The sequence below is a fragment of the Trichosurus vulpecula genome, chromosome 7 (assembly GCF_011100635.1).
Source record: "Trichosurus vulpecula isolate mTriVul1 chromosome 7, mTriVul1.pri, whole genome shotgun sequence".
NCBI lineage: Eukaryota > Metazoa > Chordata > Mammalia > Diprotodontia > Phalangeridae > Trichosurus > Trichosurus vulpecula.
This window is the reverse complement of record NC_050579.1, coordinates 213082414-213102585: the sequence shown is the minus strand read 5'-3', so window position 1 is coordinate 213102585 and position 20172 is coordinate 213082414.

Below are 20172 nucleotides of genomic sequence, written 5' to 3'. Positions count from 1 at the left end.
TTTGTGAATTCATCCCCTAACTTGTTTCTTCTCTCATTTTCCTTTCCATCTTTTTACCCTTTGGCATCTCTACCACAGAATGGCCATTAATAAAATAATCAGATTAAATTAACATTCAGCAATTTCAGATGGTAATTTCTAAGTCTTCTTGTTGTCTCTCCATGCAAACAACTTTGTGTATTTTTTTCTGGATTATTTAGCTATTGTTCTAATATTGCTGAGTTTCCATAATGATAAATGTAGCTCAGCATGCACCTTTCATTTCAATTAATTTTAAAATTAGCCATGAGACAGCACGTTATTTGTGACTTAAGTGGTTTTTGAGGAATCCAAGTGATTGAAAGCCTGTTTTTTTTGTGTTTTTGCTTTTTGTCACTGCATTATCAGACAGATTATGTGTTTGACAATTGTGAAAGAAATTTGTCTTGAAAGTTCAGTAACTGTTGTTTTACTAGGCTCTGCAGGAAGTAAAATCAAATGAGTAGAACCATGGATTTTTTTTTTCTTAAATCCTTACCCCTTCCACATACAGTATAAACAGTATACAGTATAAACTTGTGCACTTTTTTTGTTGTTGTCCATCCTATATGTGTTACTTGTGAATTATATGAAAATGCACATTGGAAAATCATTCTTAAAAGACAGAAAAACATTTACCCTTTATGAAAATTTTGAAATTTTATTTTTAAAATGCAAGTTTCCAGTACCTATATGATTTTAACTTTTAGAATTAGGTTTGATGATGTTCTCATGGAATGATGCAAGCTGAACCATTTTCCCTGCAATTACAAGTTTTACATATTAAGTAAATTTGTAATTTTGAAACATTCAATAAGGTAAAAGGTTTTGAGATAAATAAGTTCATCTCCTCTTTGTTCTGGTTTTGGACTTAATGTGGTAAATTAGTTATGTGGATTTTTCATTTTGAACTCCTAAACCTAGAAAATAAAAAGATGATTTTTTTCTCACTTCCTTATTGAGGTAAAACTAAATTACCTGCAAGAGACATTTCATTGATTTATTCAGCACATAGAAGGCAGTGTGTTTCATTGGTAAGAAACTTCATTTTGGGTTCAGATTACCTAACATCCTTATCTGCAAAATGAAGGCCTTAGACTAGATGACATTTAAAATTTAAACTTTTCAATTCAAAATCTATGATACTTTAATCAAATGATCACTATTTGCCAGATATCATGCTAGATACAAACATGCCCAAGAAATAAAAATATGGGGGGCAGAGCCAAGATGGCAGCTTGAAAACAGGGACTTACTTGAACATCTCCCCTAAATCCCTTGACATACCTGTAAAAATGACTCTAAACAAATTCTAGAGCTACAGAACCCACAAAATGACAGAGTGAAACAAATTTCTAGTCCAAGACAGTGCAGATGGTCTCTGGGAAGGGTCTATCACACCATGCTGGAAGCAGAGCACAGGCCAGAGTACATATCACTGGAAAAGATCAGGCCAGAATAGACTGGGCATAGCAGGGCTCGGGGCCCTGAATCACTGAGCTATGGCAGTTTCCAGACTTCTCCACCCAAAAACTCCAAAGACAACTCTACAGCTAAGTGGGAAAACAGTTGGACCTGGGTGAGAGAAGTGTGCTGTCAAGCTCCAGTCCTGAGGAGTCAGAGGTGGCTATAGCAGAATTGGTAGCAACAGCTGAGGCTGTGGCCTTAGCTGGTTCCAGAGCCCTATGACCACAGACTGTGAGGGAAATCAGGAAGCTGACCACAGTATGAATGCAGGGATCTCTTTGCTGGCTATGAGGCAGCATTTTCTTGCTTTGCCCTGCTGGGATATAGGTCACAGTCACTGTTGGAGGTCTTTGAGGAAGAAGGAGTGCTGCTATAGTAGACTTTACAGTGGCTGTGGAGAGGGAGTCCTCCAGGTACTTACATGGCAAAAGGAGTGGTTGCACTCACAGACCAGAAAACAGGGCAGGGAGAATCTGGTTCATTAGTGGAAAGGATTTTCAAGATTTGAAAAATAAGAAAAATAGTAATAGAATGAAATAGGATTGTTTAGGAAATAGTGATGTGAAATCATATCACATCAGAATAGAAGTAGCTCTGAAAACAGCAGCACTAAACACCTGAAACTTGGGACAGAGCACTCTGGAAGCAGTCATACCCTGACAAAGAGCTCAAAAGTCAAGTAACTGGCTGGCAAAATGAGCAGACAGTGTAAAGGACTCAGACTATGGAATCTTTCTTTGGTGACAAAGAAGATCAAAACATACAACCTAGAAGTCAATAAAGTCAAGGAGCTTACATCAAAAGCCTCCAAGAAAAATATGAATTGGTCTCAGACCATGGAAGAGCTCAACAAGGATTTGGAAAATTAAATAGAGAGGGTAGAAGAAAAATTGGGAAGAGAAATGAGGGGGATGAAAGAAATCATGAAAAACAAGTCAATGGCTTGCTAAAGGATACTCAAAAAATAATGAAGAAAGTAACACCTTAAAAACAGATAACACAAAGGGCAAAAGAGCTCCAAAGCCAATGAGTAAAACAATTCCTTGAAAGGGAGAATTAGCCAAATGGAAAAGGAGGTCCAAAAGATCACTGAAGAAAATAATTCCTTAAAAATTTGAATGGAGCAAGTGGAAGGTAAGTGAATTTATGAGAAATCTAAGAAATTATAAACAAAACAAAAAAATGAAAAAAATGGAAGACAATGTAAAATATCTGATTGGAAAAACCACTGACCTGGAGAATAGACCCAGGAGAGATAATTTAAAAATTATTGGGCTACCTGAAAGCCAAGATGAAAAAAGAGCCTCGATATCATCTTTCAAGAAATTATCAAGGAAAACTGCCCTGATATTCTAGAACCAGAGGGTAAAATAGAAATGGAAGGAATCCACTGATCATCTCTTGAAAAAGATATTAAAAAGAAAACTCCTAGGAATACTGTAGGCCAAATTTCAGATTTCCCAGGTCAAGGAGAAAATATTGCAAGCTGCCAGAAAAGAACAATTCAAGTATTGTGGAAACACAATCAGGATAATACAAGATCCAGCAGCTTGTAACTTAAGTGATCAAAAGTCTTGGAAAATGATTTTCTGGAGGTCAAAGAAGATAGGATTACAACCAAGAATCACATACCCAGCAGAACTCAGTATAATATTTTATGGCAAAATATGGATTTTCAATGAAATAGAGGACTTTCAAGAATTCTCGATCAAAAAACAAAGCTGAATGGAAATTTTGACTTTCAAATACAAGAATCAAGAGAAGCATGAAAAGGTAAAGAGGAAACAGAAATCATAAGGGACTTATTAAAGTTGAACAATTTTGTTTACATTCCTATATGGAAAGATAATATTCGTAAGTCATGAGACCTTTCTCAGTATTTGGGTAGTTGAAGGGAATATATACATTACATATATACATACATATATACATACATATATATACACATATATATATGTGTATGTGTGTATGTATATGTATATGTGTATATATATATGTGTGTATATGTGTGTGTGTGTGTGTGTGTGTGTGTGTATATATGTACACAGAGGGCACAGGGTGAGGAGAATATGAAGGGATGATATCTAAAAACATTAAATTAAAAGGTGAGAGAGTAATATATTGGGAGAAGGAGAAACAGAGAGATAGAATGGGGTAAAATTTATCACATAGAAGTGGAAAGAAAAAGCTGTTATAATGGAAGAGAAGAGGGGGTAGATGAAAGGGAATGAGTGAATCTTGCTCTCATCAGATTTGGCTTGAGGAGGGAATAACATACACACTCATTTGGGTATCTTCCACTACAGGAAGGTGGGGGGAAGGGGACAAGAGGCAGGGGATGATAGAAGGGAGGGCAGATTGGGGAAGGAGGTAATCAAAAGCAAACATTTTTGAAAAGGGTCAGAGTCAAGGAAGAAAATTGAATAAAGGGGGATAGGATAGGATAGGAGGAAAAATATAGTTAGTCTTTCACAACATGACTGTCATGGAAGTGTTTTGCATAATGATGCATGTATAACTTATATTGAATTGCTTGCTTTCTAAAGTAGAGTGGGTGGGGTGGGAAGAAGAGAGATAATTTGGACCTCAAAGTTCTAAAAAATAAATGTTAAAAAATTGTTTTTACATGAAACTGGGAAATAAGATAGAGAGGCAATGGGGTATAGAAATCTATCTTGGACCACAAAAAGTAAGGGGGAAGGGAATGGGGAGGTGGAGTGGCATGATAGAAGGGAGGGCAGACTGGGGAAAGGGGCAGTCAGAATACATGCCATCTTGAAGTGGGGGGAGGGTAAAGATGGAGAGAAAATTTGTAACTCAAAATGTTGTGGAAATGAATGCTGAAAACTAAAAATAAATTTAAAAACTTCATAAATATTATGTTCATTCAATAAAAGATTGCCAGGAAAAGATTTCTAAGAAAGAAATAATTTTCATTTAAAACTTTGGGAGACAGGAGACATTCCCTGGTGTAGAATGCCAGTAAATATCTTTATTTAGAAGAAGAAAATTCGTGATTATCCCCAGTATTGCTTGGTAGCAAAATTCTTAAAGCAACGGCTGGCGGAACTTAAGGAATTAGTGATCATTAAAAGCTAGCATAGCATGTGTTCACCCCTAATAGATCATGACACACAGATTTTGTGTTTGTTGTTTTGTAAATTTTATGAGAAAAATGATAGAATCATATTGGATTTTAGCAAACTGTTAGGGTGAAATTCAAAAAAAATTCCTCTGGGCAAGATACAGTTTCATTAGTGAATAACAATATATTATTTAAAAAAATATGAGAGAATTTTATACTTTGACAAATGGAAAGATAAAGTGAAATAACACAATAGAGGGTGGAATAAAACAAGTAACCCACCACCTGCAAAATAAGTCATGGACTTTAATTCAGAATCGGCCATATATTTTTAGAGATGGTCAACGTAGAAATTAGTTTTGCTAGGTTCTACATGTTTGTAAAGATCTTAATTTTTGTTAGATAGGGATAAAGAGAGAGAGGGAAACACTAAATACTTAAAAATAAGGCTGAGTTTTATTAGCTGAATGATTGTACAGTCAAGCAAGACTCAGAACTGGGTAAAATATTTAACAAAAATATTTTTAAATGTTTCTAAAAGGAAGAACTAGGCACTACCAATGGATAAACTTGCAGAAATGCAAAGTAGAGTTGATGTAAGGAAAAATTTCCTACCAATCGAAACTGGTCCATCGTAGAATGGACCTTTCTCTAGATTCAGTGAACACCATGAAGACTGTTAGTAGCCATTTGTTTCCGGAAATTAGATGATAAGTTGGATGTATTATATTGGGAGTTCCCCTTCAGGTGCAGGTTATACTATGTATCTCTGAGATAGTTTTTAATCTGGATTCTACTACAAATGAGACTTTATAACTTTCCACTATAATCTTTAATAATTGAATTAAATTCAACAAGCATTTTCCAAGGGTTCATTATGTGTCAAGTACATTTTTTAAGAAATGAGTATATAAAATTAAGTATCAAAATGTCACTGTCCTAATGGATTTTATACATATTGATAGGGTAGAATAGCATAGAAGATAATAATAAGATTAATAAATATTATGTTGGAAAATTATGTCATAGGTTTATGCTTGTCTTCTCTTTTAATAGATTTGACTGTTGATAGAAGTAAGTGCCATTATGTATTGTTCACCTATTTCTTTTCTTAAGGAAATTAATTTCTCATGTATCATTCTACATATAGTGCTTTTTAAAATGTCTTTTAACAATATAGTATTTAATGTGAAATACATTACATGGAGAAATTATTATCTTCATTTTTTCTAGTTATTTCACTGAGTAATTGAAAAAGTAAAAATTACATGACCTATGGCCTAAAAGAAATGAAAGAATATTTATATTTAAAAAGGTAAACACCCAGGGGTTTATATTGGTGTCTATAAAGTATATTCCCTGAAGAACATATGAGTATATATTTATCTAACATATTGTGAACGCTGAAGGTCAAAATCCCCCAAAGTCCAACTAGTTGCTGTACCAACAATCCAGCTAGCAGCTGCTGCGAGGGTGTAAAGCCAACAACAATCAGCTCACAGAAGGCTGCAAGCCCAGGTCCTTTTCATCTGCTTTACTAAGGAAAGCAATGTTAACGGGTTAACAATCTTACTTTAATCCAACACGCAAGTATCATTTACTTAGTTCAGGGGGAAAATCAGCACCCTGAATTACAGACCAAATACAATTCATAGTTATCAGCATCTGGGTGTTCAGCCAGGAGCTAATTATAAAGGCTGGCCCAGAGTCACATGCCACTTGGCTGTGGCTCAGAGCTCTGAGCAAAAATGCCAACCTCTGCACTAATATATCCTGTTCAGGCCCCCCCTCCCAAGGACCCTGACCTCACCCAGGCTGGGCCTGGAGAAGTTCCCCACCCCCAGTATCACATCAGATACAAATCAATGGCTCCCAATTGTCTCAGTGCTGAGAAATACAAAAACATCCCACTTTATCTGCTCCATTCAAACAAAAGCCAGAATCATTAAAGGTCAACAGCAGAAAGTTCCACCCTAATTACTATTACAGTTGCCTGAACATGTCTGGTTATTCTTCCCATTCTTTGCCTTTGCACTAGACACCCTATTGATAAGGTTAGCCAGCCAAAACTAACAAGTAGCAACAGACTTCCTGGGTTAGAGTATATCTCCTTGGCCAAGACATTTCATTGGTAGGAGATAATTTAGAACCCATATTGAATTCAGGTGGCTTTTGTAGATTGGCTGTGTTTAAGCTTTTATGTTTTATTTATTGTGGTATGAATACAGTGCCAATGATTCTTACTGAAAACAATCTTTATAAAGATATCCTATCAAATGCTCCACAGCTCTAGCCATTAAGAATCATAGATTAGTGTGAGTAATGTATGACAGACAAAAAGATAGGGGATGTTTTGGATTTCTCCCCAAAATATAATTAAATCACCCACTTTCAGTGACAATGTTCTGGGCATATTTTCCTTTTAATGTACCCTTTAACATTGAGATACTTGTACCTTACTTTCCTGCTTTGCCTATTTAGTTTAAGCTTCTTCCCTTAAATTTAAAATGCTATTAATTCATTATTAAAGTGTGTGTGTGTATATATATGTGTATATATGTGTGTATATATGTGTATATATATATATACATGTATACACATGTATATATATACATACATACACACACACACATATGTGTGTGTGTGTGTGTGTGTGTGTGTGTATGAGTAGGCCATATTTATTTATCATCTATCTATCTATCTATTCATCTATCTTTCCTCCATGGCATTATTTGATCAAATCACTATTCCTTTTCATTTCTAACCTTTGAGAAAACCTACTCTATCCTTTTTACTGATTCTGTTTCTCTATCATTCATTCCTCATTCATCTGCAATTTGGCAATCAAATCCCACATTGATGAAAGTTTCTCCAAGGTCGTCAAGAATTTGCCTATGTCTAGATCCAGTGACCTTTTCTCATCTACCATCTTTCTTGACTATTAAACACCATTTGTCAATATGGAACATTTCCTGCTCTTAAAATATTTTTTTTTTATTTTAGACTAGAGGACAATATTTCTTCTCCTGACTTTCTGACCTTTCCTTCTTGGTATCCTCCATTTACTTCTTTTATTCTCAAATCACCCCTATATATACATATCCTCCAATACTATGCCTTTTGGGTTTTTCATACATTTTCTTTCTTAGCATTTTTTATTCCTCTTTATTTTATTCATTTTATTATCTTAGCATCTTTATTCATCCAAATGGCTTAAATCATAGGTTTTACAACTAACTCTAAACTTAGGATTTCTCTTTATGTTCAATTCCAAATCCTTAAGTTCCAGATTGATATCTGCAGTTTTTTGTCCTATTGATATTGCAAATACACGTCTCAAAATGAATTTATTATTTTTATGTACAATTCTTTTGTTCATAATATATATTGAATGTTAGTTGACTGGAACTGAATATAATACTACCCTCAACCACTCACTCTAAATGTCTCTATTTCTTTTTATTATATAGATTATCTCAGTCATCCAGCAGGGAACCTTTGGTTATCTTTGACTTTTTTGCCACCCTCACACAACATATTTTGATTGTCTAAGTCTTGTTTATTTTGTTTGCTCCACACCACAGTGATCATTAAACTCTACCTAGTTTAAAATTCATTTACTTATGTCCAGTGTCTGATAATATAGCCTCTTTCATAGTCTTCTTGACTCAAGTACCTCCCCAATGGCTGCACAATCCTTTTCAAGCCATAAATAAGTTTCCTATTTTACAAAGTTGGCCATAATGTGCTTCTATTCAAAAACCTTCATTGACTATGCCTTGTATGCAAATTGATTGTCTTGACAACCAAAATCTGTCAGTTCTGATATATTGTTTAATCTGTATTCGAATCAAACTACAATGTTCCCTTTTTACTGATGCCTACTTTAGAGTTGCCATTTTTTATTTTGGTAGATGCCATATATGTTTCTTTTGAATAATCCAGAGAATGATTAAAGAACTTAACTGAGACAATTAATTGATTCATTAAAGAAGTACACTACCAAATCAATACATAAAATCTTGTTGTCTTTTTTTCCTTTAGAGCAATGTAAAAATATATCATAGAAAGGAAAAAAAAAACATTAAAATGAGTATAAATTCACAAAATTTGGGAAGTCAGTCTCACAAGAACCATTCAAGATTTCTAAAATAATTTTAAAAATTAACTTAATAAGTAGAAATAATTGTTCATAGTTGGACCATGACAGTAAAATAAAATTAATTATGCTGCTTAAATTTTTAAACATTTATAGCTACAAAAATTATTATAGCTATAATACTATCCAGGGATGAGGCACTGGACCTAAAATGAAGACCTGAATACAACTTGTGCCTTAATATTTACTAGATTTTGACCCTGGGATAGTCACTTTACCTCTGCTTCTGTCAGTTTTCTAATCTGTAAAATGATGATAATAATAGCATCCACTTTACATGGCTTTGTGATGATCAGATGAAATCTTTCCAGAGAACTTTGTAAAACACCATGTGAATCAAACTATAATTTTAATTAATAATAAAAATAATAACATTTATTTGAAACTACAAAAAGCTTTAGAATCAAAGAGAAAATAGAGGGAAAAGAGTATCTCAAGATTAATAAAGTCTTAGATGAGAAGAATGAAGTGAATATATTTTGCCTAGATTTTAATAAAATTTTTGAGCTTATATTTGCAAAGATGAGGGATTTGGTGAAATAATATACAAGTAAATCTGTAGAGAGTTAGTTGGATGATTGGACTAAAGGAGTACATGACAATGGTTCAATAACACAGTTGAATGATATTTATAAGTTGGAGAATGTCCAAAAAGGACCAAAGAGCAAAAAATAGTGATGGAGTAATAAAAAAAATTGATTCTAAATTGGGCATGGTTACTATTTTCTCAAAAAATATTATTTTTATTTTTAACGTTGTCTTTTTACCTTTATTTCTTTTAAAACTTCTTTTCTTTTGAAATTTTGTATTCCAGTCTCTTTCCCATAGAAAATAGATAGGAAGATATAGTTTAATATCATATGCCCTTTTCACCTGGCTAGAAGAAGAAAAGCAGATAAGGTGCAGAAATTTTTCAAATGCTTATGGTGTTTATAGTGTGAGATAAAGTGCTCTGTAGCAAATAATCAAGTATCTCACATAGTGCATTGTGTCCATAGTGAGTATTGATATATTTTTCCTCCCTGTTGACTAAAGTTTATTCATATATAAAAATTAGAGGATCAGGAAGGAATTGCTGGATGAATAGCCCTAAAAAGTAAAAAAAAAAAAAAAAAAAAAAAAAAAAAAAGGTTTATGTCAGTGTGTCTGCATTGATTATTTTCCCTCAACTGAATGTTTTAATGTCTTTAGAAATATTTCAAAAAATAAAAGGAAGATCAGGATCAACTGGCTTAGAAAAATACCTTTGTAATTTTCCAGTTCTTTGGGGCTTTATGGAAAGGGGGAATTCCCTGTTCTACTCAGCGCCCATTTATTCAGGGATCCTGCCCTGCAGGATGACTGTTTGAAGAGCTGATAGAAATGGTGATCAAAGCTCTCCACATCCCAAATACGAAGATTTCTTTGAATTCCTAAATCCTTGAATTCACAACATCCTTGGGCATACTCCACCACAGTTTGATTAAACCTGAGTATTACTTTGAATACTTACTTTATAAAGGGCTCATTCTTTGTCTTTTTTTTGAAAGTCTATCTTGCCCATCATTTCCACTTCTCAATACCATTATTATTTTATTCCTGCATATATGCCTTTTGTTATAACCTGAAATTTTTGAGAATAAAAAGTATTACTTCTCAAAGGGCTAATGTGCCAGATAATAGTGTGAAATTGTCTTTGGCACAACCAGCTTAAAGAGTCAGCACTTTGTGAGTTGTTTATTTTCCACAAAGGCCTGAGACATCATTTAAGGGAAAGGCATGCTTTTCCACAACTGCATGGATCAGAAATCTAAAACAAATATAATACATGTTTGGAAATAGCATGAGAAGTCACAGGATATTTTTTTCCTCCTAAGGAGCTGAAAGACATCAACATTTTCCTCGGAAAATTGTAATCACAGAGGCTAAGATGAATAAAAGGTTATATGATTTCACATCACTATTTCCTAAACAATCCTATTTCAGTCTATTACTATTTTTCTTATTTTTCAAATCTTGAAAATCCTTTCCACTAATCAACCAGATTCTCCCTACCCCCAGCCCAGAATTTCCCTAGAGCTACAGCAATACCAATGAGTTCCAATTTGCCTTCTTATATTTGGAAGTCAAGTTCATGTTGCTTGTAGTCCACATTTATACTCTGATATTTCTTGGAACAGAATATTATATAATTGGTAATCAGCTTAGTTAACAAAAAAGTGATGAAAGCAGAATTTAATTAATGTAATTTTCCTTTCCACTCAACTTCGCAGTGGATCATAGATGTATATATAAGTCTTAGGAATTTTCTATGTTTTGGAGTCTCCAATAAAATAAAAATGAGGGAGCATAAGAAACTAGGTTTTTTTTGGAGGTCATTTTATCACAAGAAACAAAGAAAAATGACAATAATTATGAGTCCTAACAGTTTCCATTTCCTTCCCTATTATATCGTCATTATGTAGAAGTGGTATTTAGCTCACAAAAGCATTTCTCTTGCTGCTCTATCCATGGCAGGATCTACCAAGTCATAATAATTTAAAATATAACTACAATGATAGATTGATATTTGAGGTCATGCCTGAGTTCAGAGAAGCTCATCATAATTTCACTGGACATCACATAATGAATAGTTTTTGCCTACAGCAACTCATGCAATCAACTATATATTAATATATTTAGTATCATAGGATTTTAGAGATAGAATAAACTGTTAAGTTCATTTAGTCTAACTCCTGGAATTTCCAGGACAGACTGATGAGATTGAAACAGAATAAATGGCTTCTGCAGTGCCATGTAGCTTGTAGGTAGGGCAGCCAAACTCTGTGGATTCCAAGGCCAATGTTCTTTCCACTATATCATGCTACTCTTGTCCAAACAATTAATGAAATGATAAACAACATCCAGATGAATTATAATAATTTACTATAATAAACTGCTGAGCACAGTTTTTTTAAAAGGCAAAATCAACTGAAAAAAAAAACTTGTCAGATAAAACTTTGCCCTTTCATTTTATACATTATTTTATTCCTCTTGATGTGTGTGTGTTTGTGTGTCCTAAACAGAGTATTTACAACCAGATATATCTTTATTGAGGGAAAAAGGAATCAAAAACCACCCACCCCAGCTCCAGACAATTAACCAAGTCACATTTTTTACTAGTGATATCCACAGTAGGACAAGGTTAGCCTGATGAAAAAGTCATACTACAATGCAAATGTAACATATCACTTCATTGCAACAGGTAAAAATAGAACAAACCTCAATGCTGAGACTGGATACAATCTCAAATTATATGTTACCAAAATGAGCATCTGAATATTTACAGGAACATACATCACTGTTTCTCATGTTTGAGTTATTATATGTGGAAATTTTAAACTTTTAATAGATTTTATGAAATTTACACTCATTGAGACAATTTATTATGTCTCCATAAAATGAAAAACTGCCAACAGGACTTTCCCACCTCACCCTGATTTTTTTCATCTGTCATTACTGTTTCTGACAGTGCCTTGATCAAATCAAAGCCCAAATCCCCAATCATTTGCTATTACACCTGTAATTTTCCTTGCCCTGATCTGAAATAAATATAGTAACAGTAGAATCTGTTGCTCTATCTTAATGTCATTCTATGGGAAGGGACATCTTATGACCCATTCTACACCTTTGCACAAGAATCACTCCTTTTAAGCCTTCCTACAATATTACATTTCCACAAAGTAAGATCAAGCCTGTCCTGACTGTGTGTTCAGAGAAAGGAAGGAAGCAACAACATATTATTTTCCATTTGCGGTGAGATTGGTATTTTAAGGCAGGACTGCTCACAGAAGAGTTTACAAAGAGAGCAAAGCAAACTAATCTGTTCTGGAGAAGTAATTTATACTGAGAAAAAGCATAAGCTGTTTCTAAGCTCTTTCTTTTTTGTAATCTCTTGCAAAAAGTGAAAAGAAATCCTCCCTTTAGTTGTTTCCTGTTCTTTTCTATAGACATTGTCTTTTTTTTTTCTCATACACACAGCTGTGCCTTTAAGTTGCCCCTGAAACTTTGCCAAAAAACACTTTCCAAAGACAGGATGCTACTTAACTAATGATTTTAAAACTCTTATCAGACTTATTCTGGAATTGCAACTTCTTTCTCTTTTCCCTCTTCCCTGCCAATGATTCAATCGATAGCAAGAATATAAACTTCACTCTTCATTCTATTATTTCTTTCCCTGAGCTCCCACCAAATAGTGTCTAGCTCAGTCCTCTACTTGAAATGTTGTGAATGGTGTAATTGACAAGAACAGATTTGTGTGCTTTCTCTTTTCTGCAGTTTTGTGACAGACATTTGGCCATTAGGCAGTTTTTAATTATTCTGAACTTAATTCCTAGAAATTCTTTAATTTAGTATATTCCATTGAGCTACACTTGAATTTTGCTTCCTTGCTATTAATTGATTTATAGAAGGTTTACGATTGAAATATACTCATAAGCCTCAAAATGCCCATACCTTTTGTAAAATATTTTGACTGGTAAAGATGATGCAAGGTCTAACTGTTCCCTGAGATTAAATCTTGAATCAATCCAGAAACAAGTTTATCACTTTGAGTTACAATGATAGCACAATTTTAAGATCATTTGCTTTGTTACAAATTTTTTGGATGAATTAATCATTCTTCAGATAATAGTCATATTTAAATAGCATATTAAGGCAAGTATAACAATTAATGATCTTTTTTCTCTCAAACTCTAATCAAAGTTAGTAATGTGTTCCAAATAACCAGGCATCCTGCCAGAGCTCTGTGGGGGATGTCTTCTGCAGTTAGCCTTACACTTAAATGACCATTTTCTTACAGTACTTCCAAACTTTCATCCTAAAAATAATGGTATTAGTTTAATCAGTGAAGTCATACTTGTTTTTTTTTTCAATCATCTTGACCTCAGTGTGAAAAATCACATATGATTTTCAAGTATTTAATTAGAGTCTTTGCAATACAACTGTTCTTTAATTGCTTTAGGCCATTGTGGTGACTTGTATATAGAAACATGCTTGTGAAGAAGAAGGAAGATTCTAATTAACCAGTCTACATTAAGGCTGTTTCCTAGCAATTTGAATTGTTCTCAAGGGACTTTTCAGAGGGTTGCTGCTTAGGGAATATTTGTACTCAAATCCCCAATACCTAGTGGATTACTTTGAGTGCTACCATAGCTCAAAGGGCACACTAAATGCAATGGAGGTAAATGGTGCTATGAAACCCCTCAAACGGAGAGTTAAGGAATTTCAGTCAGACTTTAATTGGCAAATGCAAGTATTAAAAAAAGGAACAATGAAAAACAACAAATAAAGAATGGTCTAATAAGCATTATCTGCCTTCTTGTCACGTGCACATTGTTGTCTTTCTGCACCCTAGGGTTATATGTACCTTCCTATCCTCTTTGCCATTGTACCCCAAGTGCAAGTGGGCTTTTCAAGTGGGCCATATGATGGAAAGCTCCTATACACATTATTTTCCCCAATGAAAATGAGGTCTTGTTGAAAGCATGGGTTGTCTCACTTTCCTATCTGTAGGGAAGTGAATCCACAGGTTTAGTACATGGCAAGTGCTTAATAATTGCTTTTTGAATGAATTAATAAAAATAAAACATTCATTAAGCGGTTACTATGTGTAAAACACTGTAGTACTCTAACAAGTATTTGTGATACAAATGAAAAAAAAAAACAAGAGGGTCCTTGCTTTCAAAAACAATTCACATTGTAATGGAGAAATTACATGTAGGAGAATTCAGCTTCAAGTCAAATAGAATGACCCCATGGTCCTTATGTTACAAGGTGGATGGCAATGCATTTTTAGAATCATTTTCATTCATAAAATCAAATCCTTAAAATATTTGTAGGCATTAAGAAGTTTAATAGTGAAAACCTTATTTTCTGAGCCACTGTTACTGCAGAGAAAATGGGGCAGGGTTGGTCCCCTGGTTAATATTTTATAGAGGAAAGGGTAGAAACATCATTCAAGTTCTGGGGGACACTGCTATTCTAAAGCCCAATTTCTTGGATGTAGGAAGGAATCTCAGATATCTTTTTATTGGAATTTTTAGATTTGTAGAGATTTTGGACATATTTTAATATGGTTGCTGATATTTATGTTTACAGTTTGAAACTTCCCATTTATATCTATTGATTGCCTATGGAAGAATGGTTCTCACTGTAATAAATTTGTATAAGTTCCTGATTTTGGACCTTAGAATTTATGAGAAGAACATGGAGCTGGAAGGCAACTCTATCCAGAAAGGATTGTGATATAGAAAAAAAATGAATCAATATTAATCATAAGATATGAACAAAAACTGGGATGTGACTTTAGTAAAATGATTGTTCCCCAAGTTTTTGTAATTATTGTTACTGTAATAAAGAAAATACATACATCTTAGCTTGAAGTTTCTTATGCTTTTGTTTATACATTTTGATAATGTATTCATTAATTCACCCCATTCATTAATTCTCAGGATTCCAGGAAAGGAAAGGTGTCAGTATCCATCCAAAGGAAATCCTGTGAGGCAAATGACTCACAATCATGTTTAGAATGATCAGTAAATGTTACAATGCCATAAAAGTCACACATACAAACATATATATATATATATATATATATATATATATATATATATATATATACACATATACATATGGGTATATGTGTATGTGTATATTATATATGTCTTTGTGTACAAACATGTGTGTGTAAACTTCATGTGGGAAATATTCAGTTGTCATTTAGTTCCATATACTAAAATTGGTTTAAAAACATCAGCCAGTGTGTGAATTAACTCAAAATTCAATAGCTAAGTTAGTCACAAGTTGATGTACTCTATTTGAGCTGCATATCTAAGTGTTATTAGCCCTGAAATGGTGTTTATCACTTTCATTGTCTTAGTTCAGGAATAGATTCCCCTTGCCCCTTGCTGTTCTGCATCTAGATCTGAGAAATGAATCATGAAAAGTAATTAAAAGTTAACTCTAGAGCCAACTCCTTTGAGTTAATTGACTCTATTAGAACTCTTCCTTTAGCATTCATAAATTTAGAAACTCAACATATGATCACTGTAGTTTTTTTTTTAAGTAGAATAAAATGAAGAGGAAATAGACAATATACACCTTCGTATAGCAGAGAGTATGTAATTACTATCTCTTCCTATCACATCCACTTCCTTCCTAGATCTCCTTTGCAAACAAAAAAAAATTCATAATGCACAAAGACACTTATGGCTCATAGTGTGGTAAGGTCAGGGGAGAGGGCTTTTTATTGTTCCAGGAACAAGAAAATACATGGAAAACTCTTCCTGTCAAACCAGTTCAACTACAATCGATAGTTACTACATATGTCAGTTTTCAGCAAATTCTGAATTGTGAGATATTGTCTTTTTATCCAATGATCTCAAACAACCACTTACTGTTCCTGGCACTATATTCATACCAAGTACTCTTTACTTAGCAATATCCTATAGGTCCAAATTGAAAGTCAATGACATAAATGCAGATAGCATCTCTTCTATTCTATCACACAGTTCCTGTTCCAGCTGCATTCTTTTCACCAAAGGGATAGTTGTAACACTGGGGGTTGTGTGTTACTGGAGAGAAGCAAAAATCCACTTCCTATGTGGATCTCAAAATTTGATCAGCCACTCCTGCTGTCAATCAGCTCAGATCCATGAATAATTCATGGGGTATTAAAAAAAGCAAAAGCTCCTAGATTTTCATTACTTTTTTCCTATATATTGTGAGTCGTCCAAATACTGAGGCAGCCTTACACACTGAAGAGTTCTTCATTTGTGTAACAATATGAGGAATGCAGTAGAGGTCATATTATTATTACAAAGTTTGTGCTATGCTGATGTCTCTTAATCTATCATTAGTGATCCATTCCTTTATGTTAAACATTGTTCTTCCATAAGTATCAAAATTTTAAATGAACATATTTCCAACAAACATGAACCAGGAAGTTTCAAATACTTTTTAGGTAAATTTCTTCATAAGACTTTTTTTAAATTTGAAGAGTGGAATTTGGACCAGCTTGAGAGCTCCTGGATAGAAGGAAATGGTGAAGAAAATGAGTGAATCATAAAAAAGCAAATGCAGGCAGTATTAACGGCAAAATTATAGCCTTACCTAGGATACTCTGTCCAAATGTCTTCAGCATGTTATCTGTGACTAGTAGTAGCTGCCCTCTGTGGCCCCAACATGCCAATTCAAGTTGGAGAATGCTGCTATTTTCTCATATTTCTCTTCCTCTTCCTCCTCCTCCTTTTCCTCCTCCTGCTTCTTTCTTTCTCCCCTTCCTCCTCCTTTGTCCCCTTCTTCAAAATGAATATTGAAAAATTATTAAGTGAAAGTAGGGGGTAACAGGATGGGGGAATGACAGAATGGAGGGCAAACTGAGGGAGGAGGTACTAAAAAGCAAAAACTTTTGAAAAAGTACAGGGTCAAAGGTGAAAATTAAATAAAGGTAGACAGGATAGGATGGAGGGAAATAAAGTTACTCTTTCACAACATGACTATTATGGAAGTGTTTTGCCTAATGATACATGTATAACCTATATTGAATTGCTTGCCTTCTCAAGGAGGGTGAGTGGGGAGGGAAGAAGGGAAAGAATTTGCAAATCAAAGTTTAAAAAAAATATTTAAAAGAAATTGTTTTTAAATGCAACTGAGAAATAAGATATGCAGGCAATGAGGTACAGAAATCTATCTTGCCCTATGTGAAATTAAGGTGAAAGGAGAGAAGGGGTGGGAGCTTGGGGTGATGGAAGGGAGGACAGACTGGGGAAAGGGACAATCAGAATATGTGCCATCTTGGGATGAGGGGAGTGTAGAGATGGGGAGAAAATCTGTAACTCAAAATCTTGTGGAAATGAATGTAGAAAACTAAAAAATAAATTTAAAAGCATTGAAAAAAAGAAAAAAAATTAAGATCGAATACGGCTTTAAAAAGAGGTGTATGAAAACATTCCTACTTTACCCTTACCTAGAAGTTTTACTTGCAAAAGTTTTGTACATTGCACATATGTTCAGACTTTTTTAATGTATTGATCAGCTACAATAATTTTTTTTACTCCTATATGCCTCATCTTTAAAATTATACAGCTTGTATCAGGTGACCTTTGGTAGGTTGGAAGTAATAGTGTGGGAAATTATGTTGATGTAAAAAAAAAGTTTGAAAAATGTTTCAAGTACACCCATGAAGCTCCTTTTCTTTTAAAAGTTAAAAGAAGGCCAAACTAATAATTAATTATTTTTCAGAATGTGAGATCATGGGTTTAGAATTAGAAAGGGCTTTAGAATCATCTAGTCCAACTGCTTCAGGTAACAATTGAAGAAACTGAGGCCTGAAGAGTTATGACAAATTCAATCACACTATTCTTAAGTAATGAAGGAACAATTTTAATCCATCATTCTAGTACTATAAATTCACATAGCTATGTGAATAATGGTTGGGAATGTGTCCCTATATAGGTATCATTCAATTAACAAAACTAATCTATTGTCTGCTTGACACAATAATGTAATAATGATACAATAACATTTAATAAATTAGTACTTGTATGGTAGTGTGAGGAAAATTATGCTAAAATAACTTTTAGAAGGTAATATTTTTTAAGTATTAAGGTGTAATGGGAGGAGAGCTAGCTCCAAAGCTAAGAAGAAACTGATTTGACTCCTGGACACCAGCTGGCTATGTGACTTTGGGCTAGTCACTTAACCTCAATGCTCAATCTAGGCAACTCTCTAAGACCATAAATAGCAGAGAAGATGGAGACATATTTGGGAGCAGTCAGTTCCTCATCTAGGAGTTAACAAAACCAATAAATGGTTTGGGGCCTATTTTTATTTCAAGGTAACTACATTATTGAACTACTCTAATACCCCGTTATGGTGTTAAGATTACAGTCTCAAAAGTTCTGATAATGTAGGTAGAACACTGGCCAATTCTGTTGAGGTAGAAAGGTTTCAAGAATGATTCTGGGAATGAGCTCTATGTCTGTATTCTTGGGATCAACCCTGCTTAACTCTGGAAAAGCTAATGAATAGAAGACTTGCCACTTAAGTGGTTTTAGTCACATAAATTCATTAAAAGAAAAACACAAGATCAATTTAAAAAAAATAAGGGACATGACAAAAGATTGCATCAAGCACGCAAACACAAATAATTATATTTAAAAATTATCTTTCAGTGACCTTCCCACCTTCACAATATACATGATAACCTGTGAAGAAAAAGTGAAGAAATAGAGGATATTCAACCATCCTTGATGAAAAGACCAGAGGTGAAAAGAAAATTTGATTTTCAAATACAAGACTCCAGAGAATCATAAAAATAAACAGAAAAGAGAAATCATAAAGGATTCAATAAGGTTAAATTCTTTGTATTCCCAAATGGAAAGATGATATTTGTAATTCCTAAGAATTTTATCATTATTTGGGAAGTCAGAAGGAATTTACACAAACAGATATAATGGATGTGAATCAACTATGATAAGATGACTGAAAAAATAAAATTAAGAGGCAAGAAATAGGGATGCACTGTGAGAAGAGGGAAGGGCGATGTAGAATGAGGTAAATTATGTCATCCAAATTCTCAAAGGAAAAGTTAAATGAGTTACAGAAGGAAATAGATAATAAAACTATAGCAGTGGGAGACCTCAATTTTCCCCTCTTACAATTAGGGAAATCTAAACAAAAAATAGCAAGAAAGGTATTAAAGATATGAATAAGATTTTAGAAAAAGTTAGAAATAATAAACCTCTCAAGAAAGTTAAATGGGAATAGAAAATAATATACTTTTTCTTTTCTCAGTAGTACACAGTACCTACACACACACACACAAAAATGACCATGAATTCAGGCAAAAAAACCCTCACAACCAAATGTAGAAAAGTGGAGATATTAAATGAATCATTTGATGATTGTAATGCAATAAAAAATTACATTCAATGCAGGGCCATGAAAGTGTAGATGTAAAATTAATTAGAAAATATATAATCTGATCCTAAAGAATGAGAACAAAGAACAAATCATAAAAATAATCAATATTTTATTAAAATGAATAATAATAGAGAGACGACATACCAAAATTTAGGGAATGAAACCAAAGCAGTACTGAGGGGAAATTTTCTATCTCTAAACATTTATATCAATAAAATAGAGATCAATGAATTGATGAAACAACAATGCTGCTTGTCGCTACTGTAGCTGTGTAAGACCAACAATACTAGCACATAGAAGAGCTACCAGCATAGGTTCTTTGATCTGCTTTTCTAAGGAAAGCAACTTTAAGGGGTTAACAATCTTACTTTAATCAAACATACATATATCATTCACTTAGTTCGGGGGAAAAACCAGAACCCTGAACTTCAGAGCAAATCCATGCAGAAACTATAGACAGAAATTATCAACAGATCAAAAAACACAAACCAGTTGACAG